The sequence below is a fragment of the Perca fluviatilis genome, chromosome 8, assembly GCF_010015445.1.
Source record: "Perca fluviatilis chromosome 8, GENO_Pfluv_1.0, whole genome shotgun sequence".
NCBI classification, from domain to species: Eukaryota; Metazoa; Chordata; class Actinopteri; order Perciformes; family Percidae; genus Perca; species Perca fluviatilis.
Window position 1 is genome coordinate 29,612,376 of NC_053119.1, and position 15,874 is coordinate 29,628,249.

General features: G+C 39.5%; 1 protein-coding gene and 1 long non-coding RNA gene across 3 annotated transcripts in view; one reads left to right on the plus strand and one right to left on the minus strand.

Annotated features, from left to right (window-relative positions):
- Positions 1–15,874, minus strand: part of LOC120563826 (synaptic vesicle glycoprotein 2B-like) — a 143,911-nt gene that overhangs the window by 46,074 nt on the left and 81,963 nt on the right. The window lies entirely within an intron of this gene.
- Positions 3,360–14,184, plus strand: LOC120563827. 2 transcript variants are annotated; one of them, XR_005640012.1, is made up of 4 exons: positions 3,360–3,408; positions 9,508–9,595; positions 12,894–12,974; positions 14,147–14,184. It is a non-coding gene; the product is annotated as an uncharacterized LOC120563827 (long non-coding RNA). The 2 variants fall into 2 exon arrangements; XR_005640013.1 differs by lacking the exon at positions 14,147–14,184 and having other exon boundaries at positions 12,894–13,025.

Below are 15,874 nucleotides of genomic sequence, written 5' to 3' on the forward strand. Positions count from 1 at the left end.
CCATGTTCATTTCACGGAATTCTGTGAGATCAGGTTGGTTTATTTGGCTAAAATGGTCATCATGCAATTACACCAGCTCAGTTAAAAAGCTGTTCATGGTCTGAAGTGTTTGTTGTTATTGATTACTTAGCTGTGCGCATGTTGTCATGGTCAGTGTTGTGCCTGAACGCGTTCATTGAACGATAGTTCATGAACTCGTTCATATTTTGGGCGAACGTGAACTGAACGTACTGTATTACTGCCTGATGAACGTTACCGTGAACTCGTTCATTCTGGTGTCTGTGAACGGCATCAATAGGGTGCCAGATTTCTATAGAGCCTTAAAGGCGAAAACCCAGCTAAAACACACCGTAAACAGGCCTTAATATGTAGCGGAAAACACACCCAATCTGGCAACAGCAGCCAGGGCCGGTTCTAGCCCATTGGTGGCTCTAGGCAAGGTTGAGTTTTGCGCCCCCCGTAGTCTCGCATTGCCAGATCTCCACAGCCCTGTGTCAGTGATAGAGTAGCAATGTATGTTCATTTTAGTTTCTAGCTTCCATGTAAGTTAGATTGCACCAACATTTGGTATAATCATAACTTGTCTGGCAACCCAAAGGCCAGTGTTTTGTTTCCAGATTTGTGTGCATGGTGACTTATGATGGGGCGGGTCTGGGGGTCCACCCCCTGAAAATGTTGAGCATTAAATACTTCATTTCCTGCATTCTAGTGGATTTTTATGCACTTTTCTTTTTTTTCTTTTTTTTTTACTTTTTCTGAATCAATTTTGCTGGAAATATATTTATCTAAAGGGAAACATAGATTACAATCCAAATATAAAAACATAATGGGATATTTTGCAGTAAGGCTCTCAGGCATTCTGTATTACTTTCATCTATTTATTCTCCTTTGGATCGATGTTTCTAATTATATCTGAGTCAGCACACATGTAGCCTAGGCATCATTTACTCTTCCCACTTATGCTTCTTTTGTTGAGGAAGCAACCACCTTAAATGTGCATATTAAAATGATTCACCTGAATGATACATTAATTCATTTTAATGAATTAATAAACCCCTGGATTGTAATATTTCAGATGTGTTTGAGCAAGATTTCTGCTCATTTTCAAAACTTTGTGCACATTCAAAATACAGTATATCTCATCTGTGTTCTCTGAGGTTTGGAGGAGTTGTGATATTGTGAGAAAAATAAAGTGATAATACAATAGATTATTACAAGAATAAAGTCAGTATATTTCAGAAAATAATCCACCTGCACCATAGTCTGCTGTGCATTACGTGATTGCTCTGCTGATACAGTAGATGTCAGACCTCCTGACAGACACAGCCCCGTTTGGGACGGTGGTCTCTGAATGAGAAACTTTAGGGAAGTGGCTGTAGGCTACGCTGCTCTACATCAGAGGTGGAAGCACAAAACTACGCAGAAATAGGGACACATCTGCCGCAGCATGCCCACAGCAGAACGCGTCCATTACAAACCTGAAACTGCACAGACCATGGACGACGCACTGCAGCAGCTCCGTGTCTGTGCCGCTGCTCGTCTCTATTTTTACAGCGAGAGTGGACACCAAGCGACGCACAAGTCTGCTTCAGAGCTCCGTGTGTTTGAGTCTGACCCATAGACTGGAAACGTCGCGTAATGAAAGGTTGACAAGTAAACGTGTGGCTGAGGGGGCGCCTTAGGATGATCATGTTTAATAAACATGTTTTATTTCGCTTGTCGTTCTAATTCTATTATTAATGGGAAGTAGACCTAAGGGCGACACAGCGCCCCCAACACTTTTGACGCCCTAGGCAATCGCCTAGGTCGCCTATAGCAATCGCCGGCCCTGACAGCAGCCACGAGTGTCGCACCGCCGCATGCTTTATCAAAACAAAATGCAGCATGTAGGAGACAGCAGCATGGAGGCGACGAAGCAGCAAGGAGGCGTTGTATGATCATTTAAACAAGTTTTATGACAAGTTCGGTGAGGATGGGAAAAATTTGCCCGCCGGCTTTCAAAAAGAAAATCCGCACTTCAGTCACATCCACAGCAAACCTGAAACGGCACATTGAACTGAAGCAACATATGAAAAAAAAGAACTATGAACTAGTTCATTTTTGGAACTGTGAACTTAGTTCAAAATTTTGAAGTATGAACTATGAACTGAACTAGTTCATTTTAAAATTTGTGAACTGACCTTTGAACTAGTTCATGTAGAAAGTGAACTTTCCCCAACACTGGTCATGGTAGTGTTAGCTAGCTAGCCCATTAAATATAGTTGGTTTTGTGGGGGTGGCTCTCATGCGTTTTGCACTTTTGTATTTCTGCTAAAGAGTAAAGTTACATGTGTGATAATGCGATTATTTGTAAGGAGGATTTGTATTTTGTTATTAAAATCATAAGTTTTTTGTTTTGGTGATAGCTCTCACTCTCCGTGGTGTTTTCTCTTTGCATTGCTAAGGTTAGAGTCTTAATTTTAGTTTCGGAGCTGGAATTGTCATAACAAACTTTTAAAGTATTACAAGAATAGTAACGTTATATAGTTAACGTTAGGTATCGTTAGTACGCAGGGCATTTTATTTGGGAAGTTTTTAATGCTTTCTTTCACTAACAGATTTGACGGATTTGAGCAGTTATTGGTGAGTAATGGTCTATGAAGTCAGTAGCACTAAAAATACCATTTTGATGTTTGTATATGGAGCATTTTCTTTGGCAAATTTTAATGCTTTCTTTCACTCACATGGTCCTACCAGACTCGCACATTTCATTTGTACAGAGTCTGGCCACTCTTCATTGACAACTGTTAACTTCCTTGAAGGCGGGTACTCTGTTAAAGTTTAAAACTATTGGATCTGCCCAGAGCCACTCTGGATCTGCCATGACCAATCGCTAACGTTTGGTCATGACGTACGTTAGCATCGCTGGGTCATTCTACAGAAACGTCCATTTTTCTGTCCCTAGCCTTTACAGAAATATTACACTTAAAAAAACACTTTAGGATTAGAATTTTTTTATATGTTAAAATGAAACAATATGTTATTTGAACAATTACACCTTCTTTAGCCATAAATGTGGCAATATTTGATTTTTATTAATTAATTAGAATTCCAAGCACCACAGAAGTGCTCGTCCCCACAGTCATGTACAGAGGGAAAATGCTTTATTTTGAGGTCAAAACCAGTGTTTTCTTCCATTTAAAATACAATAATGTGTCCATAACTATCAAATATATGATGTAAATTACATTAAAAAACAAAATGCTAAATAAATATTAAAAAATATATAATGAAAGTAGTGGTCCCCTGGAGTTGTTACTGGTGTTACCGTTTAACAAAAAAGCTCTTATTTTGAAATAAAAATCACACTGATGACATCACTTGACTTCCTTCTTCCAATTTCCTGGAGATCTATGAAGAGAAGCCATGGTAAGTCCACTGTCTCTTTTTAGTTATCAAAAATATTCTCATTTATCTCATGATTTCATATGAAGCTTTTAGTTTAAGTCACTGGTATGACCTCCTTTATTGTTTGGGAATTGTAAAAAACTAGAATACAAATGGATTAAATTACTTAATTTAGTGAGTATACCATGATTGACAACATGTGGTTTGATACCTTGCAGCAGCCATTTTGTAAAAAGCAGTTTTCATGAAAATTGTCACTGCTGTTACTGTCACTGGTGTTACCTTCCTTATGTTTAAAGCTTATTCATTTAGTTCTTTTGCATAAAATAGCACTACAATTTTGTGATTCTAACTTTTCTTTATCATTGTTAATTCTCCTTTGGTCAGGTATTAACTAAATTGAGGGTATGGCTAAACTGAGTGCAGCTGAGAAACAGCGACCATACAGAAAGCGTAGGGATGCTGATCCTGAACGCAGAGCAGAGTATTTGCAGAAAAGGAAACAGAGCTATGTCAGTGACATTGACACACAAAAAAAAAGAGAATAAGTGATTTGAGTGAAAGGGAGAAGAGATATGAGCGAAAGGCATGGAGGGTCCGTCAGCAAAGACACAGGCAAAGAGTGAGGAGCATTGACCCCCCCCATCATCACCAGATAGATCACCCAGTGTTTCAAGGTAACTGAACTGTTACAAATACAGAAATAAAAGTGCATAGCATACAGTGCCTCCACATATACTCTCACATAGTATACACTAGGGCTGCAGCTATCGATTATTTTAATAATCTAATATTCTACCGATTATTCCATTGATTAATCGAGTAATCGCATAAGAAATATTTAGTAAGAAATACTTAGTAAACAGCAATAGTAAATATTTATTATTGCTGTTTACTAAAAAAAAGGAAACCTGTTGCTTGTTATATAAAAAAGACAGGTTTCCTTTTTTAGAAAAAGCAAAAAATTTTATTGCCAAATTCCAAGACCCTTAAAAAAAACAAAACATTACAATAGTACATTTTTGGTGGCCCAAATGTTAATACTTTTCACCCCATTCCCCTTCTTGCCTCTGGCTCTTTAGACTGGATATGCAAAAGAGCTGTTCACTGACCAGAGGGTAAATGTGACTGTACGAAGCTTACAGGGCCATTCAACTACACTGTTCTGGGGGACACATTTTCAGAAGCCTAATACACAGTGAGGAGCATAGCTATATCTATGGTGAGGAGAAAGAATAAAGATATATATATAATAATAAAAATGCATGATGACGTCATTCACGTGCATAATAAGTAGCCATGCTGGGGGGAGGAGCCGGTTTGTCTCCGGCAGCAACTAAGTTTCCAAAGATTAGAAGCAAACTAATAAACAGTTAGACTACAAACCGACAGCTTTCGTTTGAGCTTGTTGGTAAAACATTGCTATTAGCAGAGTAGCATGCTGTAGGCTAGTTGTGTAAAACATCGCGGTGGACAAGAGCAGCAGACGTTAGCTACCTTGTGTCGGGTTGGCTCCGTGGAATGGATGAGTACACTGGAGGTTTGTTACGGAGATGATGTAGCAGCATGTTTGCAGTCTAAAATGATCCCAAACTTTCTGTTGTTTTCTCTCGCCTGTCTCTTCTCTTAGACCCTCGCTATTTTCGTCTTCCTTCATTTGTAATCTGGGCCTCCAGTCTTGTGTTTATATACTGTCTGTGCTTGTGTTGTGCGCTAGTAATAATCCTCTGTGCGGAAACACAGTGAGCCGACAACCTTTGATTTAACGAAGCTTCGAGGCAAAGAATTTTGCTTCGAGGATTTTTTGTAATCGAATTATTCAAGTTATTCGAGGAATCGTTTCAGCCCTAGTCAAATGTGCACCTGAATTTGGAGAAGATGATGACAAAGATCCGTGCAAGTTTGTTGATAAATACATAACATGCCAGATGCCTGATCTAAATGCAGACCCTGAGCTCCACAAAATTGTGTCGGAGGTCCAGGTTCACAGCAGAAATCATTCAAAATCATGCAAGAAAGGCAATGTCCTGTGGAGATTTGGGTTCCCTAAACTACCCATGGACAGAACCAACATCACCCACCCAGAAGATGATGCTTGTGATGATGACAACGATAAAAAGCAAAGCAACAGTGGAAATGATGACAAAGAGCAAAGCAACAGTGTGGAAAAAGGCAAAAAGTCAAAATCCAAAAAAGACCTCTTTAAAGACAACAAAGGTTGGCCAAGGAAAAGCTACAAACTCTGAGGAGTTTGATTAGTGACCCAAATGCTTCATTTAACAACTTGTCAGAGCTGCTGGAAAAATGCAACTTGACCCATGAAGAATATATGACATGCGTCACTGATCTAACCAGTACTAATGTCGTTATGATGAAGTGTGATCCAAAGGACTGTTGGGTCAATGGATACAATGCATATTTGCTGAAAGCATGGAATGCTAACATGGACATTCAATATGTACTTGATGAATTCAGCTGCATCATGTACATTATGTCATATGTGTCAAAGCCAGAACATGAGATGAATGAGTTCCTGAACAAAGTCATTCGCGATGTGCAGAACACAGATGTGAATGAATGTGATGAGCTGAAGCAAATAATGCAGGCCTACTCTAAACACAGACAGGTCAGCACTCAAGAGTCTGTGGCACGGACATGCAGCTTGCCACTGAAAAAGTGTTCGCGCAATGGGATGTTTATACAGACTGATGATGACGCACTGAAGATGAGTCTCCCCATGAGCAGGTTAAAGGGCATCGCACCAGACGCAGAGGAAGTGTGGATGTCAGGATTACCACAGAAATATGCACAGAGACCTGAAACACCTGAGTTTGAAGGTATGTGTTTGGCTGAGTTTGCTTCAGAGTACAGGACTCTGTATGGACAGCAAACTAAAGGCAAACATGCCATTCCCCTTTTGAATGACAAAGGACACGTTCAAAAAAGAACTGTAGGAAAACCTGCCATCATTGGATTTCCCCGCTTCTCAGAAAAGAAAAAAACAGAAAAGTATTATGGCCGGTTGCTGAAACTGTATTTTGCACACAGATCGAATGATGACCTGAAAAACGAACAATACCCAACATACGAGCAGCTATTGCGTCAAAGACATTGTTAAGATCATGAAGAAATGCTATGAAGGACATGACAAATGGAGAAGGCAATGGAAAAGATTCAAGAGCAAGGACCAATGATTAATGCATGGAGCTATTTTGCACCCGAGGCTGAGGTGGATTGTTTGGAATGTCTAGCACAGCTAGAACCCATTAATCCCAATGATGAGAATGAGCAAGACAATGTACCCGACTTCCAAGTCAATCGTGAAAGCAGAGGAGCAGCACCACCAACAGAGGCACCAAAGTTGAGCCCGGACTTTGTGAAAAAGTTGTACTAAAGCCTCAATGAAACACAGGCATCCATTTTCTACACTGTGAGAGAATGGTGCTTCAAGCATGTCTGGGGCCACAATCCTGAACAGTTCTTGTACTTTGTCTCAGGAGAAGCTGGCTGTGGAAAATCACATGTAATTAAGTGTATATACGAGGAGGCAACCAAGATTCTGCGCCAACTCCCCAGATTCCGTGACCAAGCAGACATGTCTACGCCTGCCGTGCTACTGACTGCATTCACTGGCACTGCGGCTTTCAACATCTCTGGGAAAACCTTGCACTCCATGCTTAAACTGCCAAGAAGTTTGAAACCACCATATCAAGGACTTGGAAATGCACTAGACTAGCTGAAGTAAGAGCAACATTATCCAATGCAGAAATTCTCATAATAGATGAAATATCCATGGTTACTAAGGTGTTGTTTGCCTATTGTCCACTGGAGATTGCAGCAGATAAAAGGCAATAAGAAACCATTTGGAGGAATGTCTGGCCTAGCAGTAGGAGACTTCTACCAACGTCCACCCTTTGGTAGATCCAAACCACTCTGTGTGTAAAAGGAGGATGTGCTCGACCTTTGGAAAGACAACTTTCAAATGGTCAACCTGACACAGATCATGTGCCAGAAAGATGATCTTGCATTTGCAGCGCTCCTAAACAGGATGAGGGTAAAGCAAAAGACATATGAACTCAGCGACAATGACAGAGCTTTGCTCAAACAGGCCATCATTGATGTCAAAGACTCGCCACCTAATGTCCTACATATCTTTGCAACAAACAAAGAGGTTGATGTGCACAATTCTGCAACCGTGGCTGCCCTCTATTCTGACTTTGTAAACATTAAGGCAGATGACTTTACAAAAGAACCCACCACAGGGGAAATGATGCAGCAAGGATCCATCAAAGGCACAAAAAGAGATTTGCCTGACTACATACAAGCCCCACACGGAGTGTGGGTTATGGTGATCAGGAACCTGGATGTGGAAGATGGGATCGTTAATGGGACATTTGAAAAAATTGCCAACATAGTGACAGACGAGCAAAGTGGACAATCGACAGTGAGGCTGATTGGACTTCAATTGAACAGTCCAACTGCAGGACAGAAATTCCACCTTAAGATACAAGGGGCATCAGATAACTTGGTCTACATAGAGAGAAGTAAGGAAAGACTGTGTAAGAAAGTAGTGGTGTGAAGGCAGTTTCCAATGAAGTTGGCCTTTGCATGCACAGCTCACAAAGTGCAAGGCATGACACTGCAGTCAGCAGTGGTGTCTTTGAAGCGTGTGTTTGATTCCAGAATGTCCTATGTTGCCTTGAGTAGAGAAATCACAGCTGTACTTCGAAATACGTATGACACAGGCATCATTCCAGAGCCCTGCTAATATTTGCAATAGCCACTTTAGTGATAGTACAAATACATTAATATTAAATAATACATTCCCAGAATGTTAAAGTTTAACATTTATCTCTTGAAATTTACAATACTAAAGACATGGTTACATTTTACCAGCTCTCTTTTTCAAAAATGTTTAACAAAATAACTTATTATACAAAATACAGAACATACAGCTAACATCATGAAATTTAATTTTGAACCCTGTACATGTCAAAACAATAAGCACATAGTATACCCCTTTAAAAAATACAATCGTTCAGATAAAAAAAATATATATACTAACAATTATTCTATCAATCATTAGTAATCAATCCAGTCTCACGGCAGTTCATGGTCAAGGTCACGTAATTTAATCTATTTCAGTGGGAAGTATCTTTCGTGATCACAGCACAATTCTTTCAGTCGGGCTGCAGCAGAGAAGCTGTATACAGCTTTGCTATTATTGGTGTGTTTAGCCCAATAACCGCTGTTTTAATCAACATTTATTCACAAGATCTTATCATGGTTTATATGTATTTCTTTTAATGTTATTATTTTGGTCTTTTTGCCAGGGAAGATGGACTGCTTAGTTGTGTATTGATATTTTTTAAAACTATAAACTATAACGCTACATCAACATTTATTTAGAGGTTATCATTTCTTTATTTTAATAATATTATTTCGGTCTTATTACCGGTGAAATATCACAGTATGCTGTAAGACAGAACACGGGCCAAGCGGGGCACATTCTAAGCCACAATGCAATGCGGGCATTCATATCAGAGAATCGGACAGCGATCAGCGGGTCTTTAACACCAATATTGCTTCAATGTACATATTTAATCAGTGGTTTTGTCACCAGCAACAACACGTTGCTCAGTTTTGTTCCAGTAAGTTATGCACCGTAATAATGTTTCAAAAAATCAGCTGAATAGTCCGGAAGTGACGTAGTAATTACTGCTCCGCGTCTGTGAAAGATTGCTGCACATTGTACGTGAGAATTTATACAATAAAAATACCACTAATGAAAAAATAGTGTTTTATGTTAAGCACTTTGATTTGCCTTGTCGCAGAAAAATACTAGGCCTATTAGAGTCGAAGTCATGCCCCTTCCGGTGGACCTAATGGGACCTTAAACACAATTTCAGAAGGTATAATGATCATATGCAAGCCGCGTGAAATGGGGAACCCCAAATAAGCTACTAAAAGCTTTTTGGAGGTTATAAGTATAGGTATAGGTATAGAATTGCACTATGCATCATTCTTGGTATTCATTTGGCCAACTGTTCACCTATTTGACAACCCAAGTGAGGACAACATCAGCTAATGAAAAGTTATGTCTGATTCTTTTTCTTTCAGAAAACACACGGCAGCTCTTCAGGACTCCAGCTGAGACGGCAGCTGATTTCTTTCTCCAGAAAGCAGGCCATACATTACAAGGCTTGAGGTAACATTTTAAAATAAGACTAACTTCACTACTATTCACAACTACGTGCTTGGCATTTAACTTTTAACTAGGGCTGTCAAACGATAAATTTTTTTAAATCACGATTAATTGCCAAATTTCTGTAGTTAATCGCGATTAATCGCATGTTTTATCACATGAATAAAATGTTATTATTTTGCATTTCAGAACTGTTTTTAAGTACATATTAACAATGGAAAGCATTTCTTACCAGTGTATCTTGATTGGGAATCAAAGAATGAATGCAAAGAAAGTTACTTTATGAACTTGACTTTAAGATTTGTAATCGTTTTTAATTTATTTACTGTAAACAAAAGAAAAATGTGTGAATCTGTCATTATTGCACAATTCCTCCAAGTACCTAACCTAACTGAGATGTAACACTAACACATTGGTTATACAGTACAAACAAAATGGTCCAAAACCAGATGCCACAGCAGAACATTTGTAACCTTTACATTTTTCTAGTGAGGAATGTAACAATTCTCCTGGACAGAAAAGGGGGTGGACAATGTCCCAAATGACAAATGCTGTCAAAAAACCCAATACAAACAACACAGTCCTAAAACCGTATGCTGAGATATATATATATATATATATATATATATATATATATATATATATATATATATATATATATTATATATATAGTAGGGATGAGCGAGTACAGCATTATCTGTATCTGTTAACCATATGAATTATCTGTACTCGGACTGGGCGGGGCCTAACCCGGAAGTGGACAGGATTTTTACCCGGAAGTGGGTCGGGTTGTCTTGAAATGGGCGGGGCTTTAACCGGTATGTTATTTTAAGCATGCAATTGATATGGGTTGATCAGAAATTGTTATATTTATTGCTGATTAGAAAACTATTTACATGACAGCATCAGCATTGAGCTTCAGATCAATGGTTTTGATCACGATAACAAACTAACTATATATACATGCAACAATGAATACAACACATGCGGTTGCAATTATGAAGTAAAATGTAATGAACAAGAGTTTTCATACTCAACATAACTTTCTTATTTTAACTTTTAATTTTTTTATGATCAGTGTGTTTTTTTTTTTTTTTTGGTACTTTCTTATTTTTTTTATTTCCACACCAGGTATGTGTGTGTGTGTGTGTGTGTGTGTGTGTGTGTGTGTGTGTGTGTGTGTGTGTGTGTGTGTGAGTGTGAGTGAGTGAGTGAGTGAGTGAGTGAGTGAGTGAGTAGAGAGAGAGAGAGAGAAAGAGAGGCGGGGGGACTACTGTGTTCCACGGATCAAATAGTCCGACAGTTTTTTTCAGGTCTGCATTGTCTTTAATGACGACCAGAAAGTGTCAGACACTCAGGGCTAGATTTATCAAGCCGTTTGCGCCTGTTTCCAGACGCTAATTGGTCGCAAAGACGTCTTAACCGATGCGGGCTATTTACAAACAGCGGCGCACTTGGGTAAAATCGCAGATTGTCTGCCACATGAGCGAGAAGAGACAAGTTGCGCTTTCAATATGCGTTCGTGGGAGGGTCGTGGGGAAAGTGGGAGTTTCACCCAAAAAGGTGGGAGGATAAGCGCAAAGTGCCCCTAATTATATATTCCGTGGTATTTACAAAGATTGTCAGTAAGAGCGCGCCTCTATTCTGGGGGGAAATTCTCCGCCTCTTTAAAGCAGGTCTAAACCAGCCGCAGTCGAGTTTCCTCGTAGACCTTTATGCCGCTGGTGAAATGGCAACAGTAATTTCAGCAAGACGAAGACATAGGCGAGGCTGAAAATATTTTTTACAGAAGAATCACACTTTGTCAGTGAACACAACATCATTTAGCGTTACAGATCAAGCAGCCATGCAATATTAGAGTTACTGGAAGAAATCAAAGATGAAATTGAATCTCCCACTCAGCGTTCACATCCCATTCCAGCAGTTGTTAAACTCCTCGCTACATTACAAATATTGGCATCAGGATAATTTCAAACAGTCATAGCATCAGCAGTGGGAATATCGCAGTCTGCACTCAGCCGTATCATAGCACATGTACCGCTTTGCTACAGCGCAATTTACGGTATAGTGGGCGGAGAAAGACGCTGATTGCCTGATGGGTGTCAGGGTTGATAAATACTACGCAAACTGTGGAAGCATAGCGTGCGCTATTACCGAACTCGCATAAACAGATGCAGCGCAAACTGCGCTAGTGTTAGTAAATCAGGCCCTCAGTGCGTAAAGAAAAAAAATCTCCGGAGGCAGAGACGCAATGCGAGTCGCATTCTACCAAGCACCATGTCTGAACAAACCCCACGTTTACCAGAACTCTACTGGTTAATAAGTTAATACTACAAACCGAAGTAAAAAACAAACCTGAAGCTGAAGAAACCTAACGGAAAAGACCCTTGAACCTGAGTGACTGAGGGAGAGACAGAGAGAGCTGTTCTCTTCTCAGTGTTCTGTGTGTGAGTGAGCAGAGCGGAGCGGGACACAGCAACACAATACATCTGTATGTGTGGGGAGGAGGGGCGCTGTGACTGACTAGCCTATCACAGAACGCAGACACAGTCAGCTACCCAATGAGGATTTTTATTCAATCCGAGCACAGATATTGACTCGTATTACTCGTATAATACTCGTACTCGGCAAAAGTGCTTTATCCGTACCGGATACTCGTTTCAGCCGAGTATCCGGCTCAACTCTAATATATAGTCAATGTAGTGTTTGCACTTTGCAGCTGTTCCAGTTGGGCTGTTTTCTCCGTGGAGTACAGGCTGTGTATGCGTGAAACTACTGTCCCCCTTGACAATTTTTTAAAAGTAAACTTTCCATTCAGAATCTTATTGGCATCCATTTCGGCGTCTCGCGCTTGCCTACTACTCAAGTGTGTGCGGTGTGCCTGTTGTTTTGTTTCCGTTCTAGCTAGATCCGGTGTGTTGTTGTAGTTTTTCTAACATTACTAGTTGTTCCAACAGCATGTGAAAAAAACTACAAAGTTTGCTAGGCCAAAAAGAATGTTAATCTTACTAAAAAACATTTGACACCGTTAAAATGGGTTTGCGTTAACGCTGTTAATAACGCGTTTAACTGACAGCACTACTTTTAACATTTAACAATTAACTTAGGTTGTGGAATTCTATGTCTTGGGGGAAAAAAAGCCATTTCTCTTTCTTTAGTATTATCATTACTATTTTGATGAGTGCATGGACAAATGTATACAAAACTATGTAGCTTTTTTGAGTTCTTGACTTAAAATACAGTTGATTCTCGCTGCTTTAATATTGTCAATACTGATGTCTTTTCTTTTGTGTACTTTCAGAGATAGAAGATGACTGCCAGGGGGAGCCAGGCATTGTGAAAATGACAATGCTATACAAATAATTTATTATAAATAATAAATGTAATAAACTCTTTTTACATTTATTATTATAAACAAATAATTTAACTCTAATTTCTTGTGGTTGTTTTCTCTGAGGTGTCTGACATTTTTCCCACATCATCCCTGGTTTTTAGTAGCCTTTTGGCTGACCTAGACCAATTTATTATTATTATTTACTAGTATTACTTTAGGTAAAATGCTAATTAACATATGTAATTAAACTTGAACAGCTAATGTAAGTCGAAACTGCCTGCGAGCTTCTCCTGTACTGTACGGTAATTCCTCTACTATGCGACAGTAAGTCGCATGGTTATGACACAATCGTTAGCCTATTTTTACAAAAACGTCTGCTACGGAGCCATAACGCGAGATACCAGGTAATGGAGCCTTTTATACATTGTTGTGTTTCTTTACATATAAACAATGGAGAAATAAAGTCTTTAAACGCTTCAGATGTGAAGTTATTTGCTGTCAAAATGGATAGCAGTCAATAAAATGCTAGCAGCGGGTGAGGGCTAGGTAGCATCAAAATGGCGCCATAGGAGGTACGCATTGTGGACATAGACGGTATATAAGAATGGATCAACAGATCCCGTTGCTCTGGACGGAGACCAATTAGAAGCACTTTTCCGGTGATCGCTAGCTTTACTGCACAGCCTCCAACTGAGAGAGACAACGTAAATGTGACGTGAGCAACGTGTCTGAAAGTTGTAAGTGTTCTGGTAGCTGTGCCAAGAGAAATCTCAATCATTCCCAATCTTGCAGAGACGGAGAGCGTAGGTATATGTAAGGAGATAACATGGGCACAGGCTAATTATTGCTAACTAAAATGCTAGTTAACAGTAGTAATTAAACCTAAACAGCTCATGTAAGTCGAAACTGCCTGCGAGCTTCTCCTGTACTAATATACGGTAATTCCTCTACTATGTGACACAATCGTTATTTTTACAAAAACGTCTGCTACGGAGCCATAACGTGAGGTACAAGGTAATGGAGCCTTTTATACATTGTCATGTTTCTTTAGAAATAAACAATGGACAAATAGAGTCTTTAAAAGCTTCAGATGTAAAGTTATTCACTGTCAAGTGACGTCAAAATGAATGCTAGTCAGTGGAATGCTAACTTAAAATACAGTTGATTCTCGCTGCTTTAATATTGTCAATACTGATGTCTTTTCTTTTGTGTACTTTCAGAGATAGAAGATGACTGCCAGGGGGAGCCAGGCATTGTGAAAATGACAATGCTATACAAATAATTTATTATAAATAATAAATGTAATAAACTCTTTTTACATCGCTTTGTAGCATCAAAATGGCACCATAGGCGGTTCGAGTTCTGAAGCGAAGCTTACCCCCTTGGTTGTGAAGAGAGGCTCACCCCCATACAGAAGGTGAATACCACCTTCTGTATGAGACACTCTGTAGGAGCACCTGTCTCTTTAATCCCTCCTCCTGAAAAAGCATAGTCTGCTCTGATTGGCCAGCGTGTTTCCTGGAATTTCCGGTGCACTGCAGCCCCCAGGAACAGCGCCATGTCTTAAAGCAACCATGGGCTTAACGGTGGAACTGTACCGCTCTGGCCCAGAAAGACTTTTCCCATGGACTTTGCGTGGCGAAAGAAACTTTTCAGAAAATTTCAGCGGATAATTTTTTTTGGGGTACATCAACTTACCAGCCCAAACACTTAAAGGTTCCTTATTTAAAACGTCACGTTTTTAAAATTTTTAACTTTCACTAGTAGTCGAATCCAGAGTTATTAAACTAACCATGATGAACGCACATAATGGACGCGAGTAGACCAGCGGGACTGCGACCGCCCATGTCACCCTGCACTGCGAATGCTGATTTTACTTTTTCTCCCAAGGTCCTGGAGTTGTAACAATGGATATAGCTAATGGTTGTAATTCACCATGTGTTCTATTAATACATCCATAGTATTATTTTATGATACATCCAAGGGATGTATGGATGTATGTATGCTGTAAAGCCTGTAACGTGGATGAGAGATGAAGCCATGGACGTTAAGAGAAGCTCTGTTCACGAAACTGCAGGCTAACCTTAGTAGCTAGCGCTAGCTACTAGCTAGTAGCACGACATAATAATACATCTCCTTGGTTGTCTAAATACATCCTTCGTTTATTTAGATAAGCATGTAAACGATCAGGAACAACGAAAACACAATGTTTAATGTTAGTGACTATTTTAGACAATGAAACGGCGAGTTCATGAGTTCGCCACAAGAGAGAAACTCATGAACGGGCATGTTGGTACCGGTTGCTACGACAACACAAACAAACTGTTGCTAGTGCACATGTCCATCGTGACGTCATGGTAGGGCTGCTCGATTATGGAAAAAATAATAATCACGATTATTTTGGTCAATATTGAAATCACGATTATTTAACACGATTACACATTAACATTTGGAAATAATGGATAGTGTCCACGGTATAATCTGTTAGTGTCATTTATCTCACAGAAAGAGTCTTTGGATCAGAATACAATCTGTTTTACTACTGTGAGTCGGTTCAGCTTTAAAGATATCACACATAACGTTAGACAGCTAATGAACAGTTCCACAGACATAACACAATGTGCATCTCACATCACATGTTCACTCACTATGACCACTACTACTGGCATTACTAAACATTGTGTCAAAATATCAACAATAATGTCGCCGTCAGTGGGCTACTAGCTAACCTTAGGAAGAATCCAGCACATAGACGGTACCTTAGAGTAACGTTACGTTAAACAGGTGATTTAACGTCCCTGCTCATTTACATACAGTTTAACAACAAAACTAAATGCTGAGGGAACATTACTATGTTTTTTCATGTTGGTTTTGAGCAGTATGCCTATGCACCCCCACCAAGCTGGAAAAAGTTTTAAACAGTAAGTGAATACAGCGTGTCGGGGGAA